Raw genomic sequence first — 7,172 nt, 5'->3', positions numbered from 1 at the left:
CTGTGCATCAGTTTCTGCCTGTTGCCTTTTGTCCCGTTGGTTGGCACCACCGAGAGGAGACCGATTGTATCGTCTGGAGAATTTCCACAACTGACGGAAATTACGTGCAGCACATTCCTACATGTCGAAGTGGCGTTATTTATGGGAGACCTAAGTAATCTTCCAGAACCTCCTTGGTCAAAACGTGCCTCTGCTGTTTTGATTGTTTCTTTCATTGTGTTTTCTTGGGGAGTTTTCTTGAATTTTGTCAAAAAGAAAAGGATGGAATGGCATTCAGAGGGACCTGGACTAGCTTGAGAAGTGGGACCATGGGAATCTCGTGAGGTTTAAAAAGATCAAGTGCAAGGTGCTGCATCTGGGTCAGAGCAACCCTGTTACCAGTCCAGGCTGGGAGGTGAACAGATCCAGAGAGAAGGACTTGGGGTTGTGGGTGGGCGAGAGGCTGGACATGACCCACCCATGTGCACTGGGAGCCCAGAAACCCCCCGTGTCCTGGGCTGCACCCAAAGCAGTGTGGGCAGCAGGGGAGGGAGGGGATTCTGCCCTTCTGCTCTGCTCTGGTGAGACCCCACCTGCAGTGCTGCCTCCAGCTCTGGGGTCCCCAGCACAGGAAGGACATGGACCTGTTGGAGCGAGTCCAGAGGAGGTCACCAAGATGATCAGAGGGATGGAGCCCCTCTCCTGTGAGGAAAGGCTGAGAGAATTGGGATTGTTCAGCTTGGAAAAGAGAAGGCTTTGGGGTGACCTAATTGCAGCCTTCCAGTAGCTGAAGGGAGCCCACAGGAAAGATGCAGAGAGACTATTTACAAGAGCGTATAGTGACAGGACAGGGGAAGATGGCTTCAAACTGACAGAGAGTAGATTTAGATTAGAGATTAAGAGGAAATTCTTTCCTGTGAGAGTGGTGAGGCACTGGAACAGGTTTCCCAGAGAAACTGTGGATACCCTGTCCCTGCCAGTGTTCAAGGTCAGGTTGGATGGAGCTCTGAGCAACCTGGTCTAGTGGAAGGTATCCCTGTCCATGGCAGGGGGGTTGGAATGAGATGATCTTTGAGATCCCTTCCAACCCAAACCATTCAACAATTCCATGAAAAAAGAAATCCCAGACTGTGCTAGAGAGCCATCCTTCACAGCTCTTAGGTAGTGAGTCGACTTTGGATTTGCTTCTGTTGGGGATGATGCATCGTATTTAATCCCAGAGCTCCTTGAAATCTTCCTCAAACTGTTTCTACCACAAGGTGAGAATAGGATTTGTCAGAGAGGTTGCATTTCCTTGTCCTCTCATCATCTGCTCTTTTGATATATATGTAGGGTAGCAAAAGAGCAGCACCTTGACTTCATTGCAGATGCAGTATTAAGACAGAAAAAGAGATGTCAGCCTGGGGTGGAAGATTTAAAAACAGAAAGGAGAGACTGGACAAATGATGGTAGGGATTTATAAAATCTATAATTATTGAAGTATTTTCCCCTCCAGAATCTGATTTCTATTGAGTCTCAAGAGCCTATTGCCACAGTGCAGCAGCAGATGCTGTGGAATCCAAGGGCAAAAAAGTCATGAATCTTGTTAATAAATTACATGTGGGAGACAGTATGGCTCTCTGTAACTGAACTTCTTTTCTTGCCAAATATTGCTTTAAAATATAGAAGTCATTGCAGTGAAATAGTGAAAGAGAACTAATATTTCAGGCTCAAATTTATGAAAAATCCTGGCAAATACTGAGATAAAGATTTTAGAATCTTAACTGCTGCCTATGGTGTGGACATACATAGACATTTCCTCCCAAGGCCCTTGGTTCATCAGAGCATGTTATTCTAGCTAACAGTTTACTTACACTGGAAAATTATTTTAGTAGCAAACAAATCTGTGTTTCTTTTTCCCTACTGAGTTTGCTTTTTTTTTTATAGGGAGGCTTTGGCAGTGGTCGTGTTTCAGTAATTCACTCTGCTTCACCTTCCCCCAGCTGCTTGATCACGTTCCCACGCTGTTTTTTTCTCTGTGTTTCAGTGTTTGTTAGATGACACAAGGGACTGGATCACTGGTTTAAAGAAAGAGTGTTAATTCTACCTCAGATCAATTCACACTACTTCACACTGCAGCCCTATAGGCACTAGTGGGAAGGCAAGTGAAGGGGTAGTGCTTAGAGGAAAATGAGTACTCTGGACCCTGTATCATAAAATCATGGCTGGAGCTTCATCAGGATCTTTGCTCCAAATACCTAAATGTTAGAAATGAAAGCTGGTGGCAGTGTGTTACGGGCATACTTAATTTCAGTTTCCTGAGGAAAACATTTAGAGGTTCTAAAGCTAAAAGGCATTTTTTACTGACAAATGCAGTGTTAAACAGGAGTGCAGGGAGAGGTGGGATTTCTTGGGCATTTTCAAAAATACTGCAGTGGAGATCCCCAGTGGAGATCACAAATAGTATTGACGCTGCTGAAATCTATGTAGGTTTTCATGCATATGTTAAAGGAAACCCGGAAAATGAGAGAAGTTTGTAAAAATTTTGAATTTGAAACTCAGTCTAGGTGAAGTAGGTCTGCCACCATGAAAACGTCTAAAAAGTAACATATTGAACTCAGCCTGGCTTCTTTCTCTTCCCTCTCTACTGTCTTCCTCCTGCTCTCTCCCGGGCTTGGGGATATTTTTCCCCTTGGTAGGTCGGACGACTGGGGCTTTTCTTGGCAGTCTGGCAGATCTTCATGTTCCTCTGTCTGCAGCCAATAAACACGTGTATTTTCTCCAGCTCTTCTGTGGTTTTTTTGTATTATGATGGTTTCTTTCCTAGGTTTTTTTACTTGTTGCTGTCTTTCTTTTTTAAACAGATTTTTTGCTCCTCCTTTCTCTAACCTTTCCTACTTTATTTTGTCTTCCACCCCTGAAAGACAGGTATGGACAGGAATAATTTGCTGTATCCCCTATCCTGTACCCCCTTCTCTATTTTGTGGCCTGTTATCTCTTCTTACTCTCCCATTTGTCTTTCAGCTTCACTCAGTAGGCAGCGTTTGCTATAATGTACTGTTTGAAATCTTTATTGAGTGGTCTTAGTGCTCTTAGCATGTGGTATAAAACCTAATTGAAAAGAGGTAGTTCCACTTCCTCTCTCCCTGCCATTTCCTTTCTGTTGGATCTGGTGATCCTATGGCTGCTGCAAGGTGAAATGAGTCACTGAGGTGATACAAAAGAAAAGAAAACAAAATTAAAAAGAAAAATCGAAACCTTTCTTAATCAGTTTGTTGAAATGTCTGTATGTTCAGCTGCATCATTGTTAGATTTGGTGCAAGGGTTTTTGGGGTGGGAGTGACCTTCCAGCAGTCTGAAATTGCATCAAAGTTCAGGTACCCACCATTTTTATCTCTTGCTCCTAGTCCTGTTCCTTTATCCAGTCCCTTTGCTGTATCTTCCCTCCATGCTATGATCTGATGATTCGCTTTTTGGCAGAGGTGCCAGCTGGAGTATTCCCTGTTTCTATCCATTTTCCAACCTGCTTTTTTAATTTATTTTTGTTGGACTATGTGCTGAAAAGTAACCAGCATCAGTCAGATTTCTGTCCAGTTCACTGCATGATTGCCCACACCTTCAAGAGAGCAGTGTCAAGAATCAATTTAAGTCAACTGCATGAATACGTGGGTAAAGACAGCCCTAATCTTTCCTCTCCTGCCTTCTTCTGTTTTTCTCTTCTTCCTTCTTGTGACTGTTTTTCTCCCGTCCCTGTCCTGTATGTCCCTCCTGTTATGCCATATGAAACCACACAGTTTCTCCACTGCACCTTTCTGAGCAGTCCAGTCTGTGCTGTGGCACACTACCAGACTTTAGCTCTTCTACTTTCTTTTTCTTCTCACACTCACTGAATTGTATGCCTTCATTAAACTGAGATCTTCTCCTGTGGAAGTTTAGTTTTGTTCATTTATCAGTGACAGGAGGTGTAGGGCTGTTCCTCACACTCAGTAAACTCAGCACCAGAGTTGAACAGACATTGCTAAGGAAAATTCTAAAAGCTAACCACTGGTCTAATTCACAGATGTAATTTCAGTAAAGCAGCTAGAAAAGGATGGGTTACTCATTGCTTTTTGGCTTCATGATTGGCCCCTGAAATTAAATACTGAGCTAGTGTGAAAAATTATTCTTTGCAAAGTCATGTTGTGTATTTTTTCAGGTTAGAAAAACAAATCTAATAGGCCACAAAATGAAGGAAGCTGAGCCAACCTAAAATTACTCCTGAATCACAGCACACCAGGGTGGAGCACCAACGATTTGTGTCTTATAAACAAAGACCTATAGCAGGTTGCTGGCTACAGTGCATCAGAGACCTGATAGATCAGAATGTGAGTGGTCAAACAAGTCATGAATAGGAGACAGAGGAAGGCAGTGACTTCTCTGCCTTCATATTTTGGTGAAAGACTTTCTAGTAAGTGGTTTATCCTGATTTTCTATTCAGAAGAACACACACAAGATTTCCTAATCCAAAACACACACAAGATTTCTTAATCCTACCAAGATCTCATTGATTAATTGTAATGATGAAATAACACTTAATTTCTAAGCAGTGTTTATGCATTCCTTTTTCATCCACAGATTTAAATATTCTTCACAATGCCTCTTGCTCCTTTAATGATCAACAATGCTCTTTAAAGCTCTTTACACTTCTTTTTTCAAGGCTAACAGAATGCATTGTCTGCTGCCACAGCCTTGTTGCTGGCACAGCCTCATTTTCTTTCTTGATCATCACAGCAAGCTACAAAGTTGTGGATGTCTACGTGTCACACAGAGTGCTGTCCCAATCTGAGCATGCCTTCCTCCTGCCCAAATTTTAGCCCTCCTAATACACCTTAATCTCCCTTGTCTTCTTCGTGTTGTCTGACAGTGCAAGTCATTCCATCATTTCCAAAATCAGGATTTCACACTGGCTTTTGTGTTTTGTCCAACATGCCTTCTAATTCTTGGCTATATTTCTTAAAGCAGCTGATTCTTGTTAATCAGCTTTTAATCAGGATCTGTAATAAGTCCCCCGAAGTCTTCATAGCTGTGAGCCCTGTCTCTAGTTCTCTTATCCATGTGCTTGGCATTGACTCATATCTTATTCTGGTGATTCACAACTCTCCATCTCTATTGCTGGCCTGTCTTTTAACACCCAGTTAAAATCAGTACCTTTTCCCCACCTCCCTGAGGGCAGCTACCACAGCTTATACTTGGCACAGCACATTCAGATCCTGTTTTTTTTCTGTCACAATCCTCTTTTTCTCCCTTTTTTTCCTGTAAATGCCACGCTGCCCCTCCAGTCACTTAGGTCTTTAAATTGAATACTTCTTGCAGTCTCTCTGGAGTTATATATGAAGAATGTGCCTATAGTATCTTGTTTCTTCCTACATGTCGATTGAGAAATCCAACCTCATTACCTGTGTCAGCGCCCCTGTCACTTCACACCTCAGCTACTACCAGCTTCTCTCTGCGTCTCCTGCGACTTCCACGGTGTTCTCCGAAAGCTCATTTAGAACTGCACTGTGAGGATTATCTTCCTTGCTGACACAATGTCTATGCCTCCCTTCTGGCTTTCCGGTTCATCAGCATGAAAGGCAAACTCATTGTCCTCTTCAAAGGTTCTGATCAATTGGCTCTGCACTGACTCAGCTTTATTGTCGCGTTGAGAACCAGCCCCCATGTACTCTGTCGGTAACACTGGTCTTCACTGTCTCATTAGTGTATTTCTCACATAATCACCTTTGGCCTTTTTACAAAGTACCTCCTCCCTTGCTGGAAGTTCCTCACAAACTTTAAAAGAATTAGTTTGTGCTGTTAATTCGCTGTGCTGTTAAGACTTATTTCTGCATTGTTGCCTGGAGCTGTTGCTCAGAGCTGAACATGTAAAGTGCAGTCATTGTGCTCTGTACCCTCCATTCTCTTCGCCAACACTATTTACCCAGTTATTCTACTCCTTGTATTTTTGCAGCCTAAAAACTCCAGTCTTCCTTTTATTACAAATACTTATGCAGTTGTTAACAAGCCTTATGGCTGCCAAACTGAATTCTTCTGTAAACCATCTCAAGGAGTTTGCAGTCTCATGTTGCTTGAGTAAAAGTTTTGTGAAAATTTTGGCTAATTGGTATATAATATTACGTGAGAAATTTTGGGAAGAGCTGCAGTGCTGCTGGCTCCTCAAATGTGAGGGCCATTGAGTGCCACAGAAAGTCCTGATTTTTGATAAGGAGAATCTTTGTGATAATATGTTGTAACAACATCAACACAGCGTTATGAAACCTACAGCATTATGAAAGTTCTATGATCTTTATTGGCTTTCTGCATGTTGAAATATCAACCTGAATAGTACACAATAAGGTAGTTACCTGTCTGAGAGAGCAGAGAAATATAAATCACTATCTACTCTATAGATTAAGGTGTACTTCTGAAATATGTTGGTGTTTCAGTATCTTAGCAAATGCTCTATACTTACCTAGAGAACCAATAGCATCAGTTGTGCTATCAGAATACAGAGTACACTGTTCTAGTACTACAGTCTTCTGTAGCAGCAAATGCAGGGACAGCAGCATCCTCATACTACTATCTTCCCAATTTTTTTAATTCTAAACTGTTCTTTAACACAGAAGGGGACTGATCCATTAAGTGGTCCCTTTCCTCATTTATTACCTAGAGTAAAAATTCAATAGATTAAAAAAAAAAAGTAAAAATCAACTGCCTGTGTAAAATTACACAAACTAAAATCCTTTAGTGAAGTTTGTCAGAAATGAGTATCACCTTCTCCTTTGAATGACATTGTTTGAATTATGTCTTCTCTACCCTACTCTGTATTTGAATGACAGTAATTCTCCAAGTGGTAGGATTCCTCTGTGATGGTAATGCTTGCCTCAAGAAACACGTACCTGCTTGAAGTGCCTGAATAGTGCACTGCAACACTAATTCCAATTATTGCTGCAGCAGGATCATCCCCTTTGGAAACTCATCTATCCAGTAACACTGCTGCTACTTATGCCTTTTGTTGCTGTCACTGTTTATGTGTTTATACACACACACATATTTAAAAGTGCTTCAATGAAAAAAGTCAATAGAGCATCAGAGGAAATGCCCTTGCAAAAACAAGCAGCACTGTGCAGCAGTATGAAGGCTTTTTGTCTATGTATATAAGAGACAGTTTTACTGCAGCATGGCTGTCAGGATCCCTT

The sequence above is a fragment of the Corapipo altera genome, unplaced genomic scaffold (assembly GCF_003945725.1).
Source record: "Corapipo altera isolate COAL_440 unplaced genomic scaffold, ASM394572v1 58, whole genome shotgun sequence".
NCBI classification, from domain to species: Eukaryota; Metazoa; Chordata; class Aves; order Passeriformes; family Pipridae; genus Corapipo; species Corapipo altera.
Note: the sequence above shows the minus strand (reverse complement) of the source record.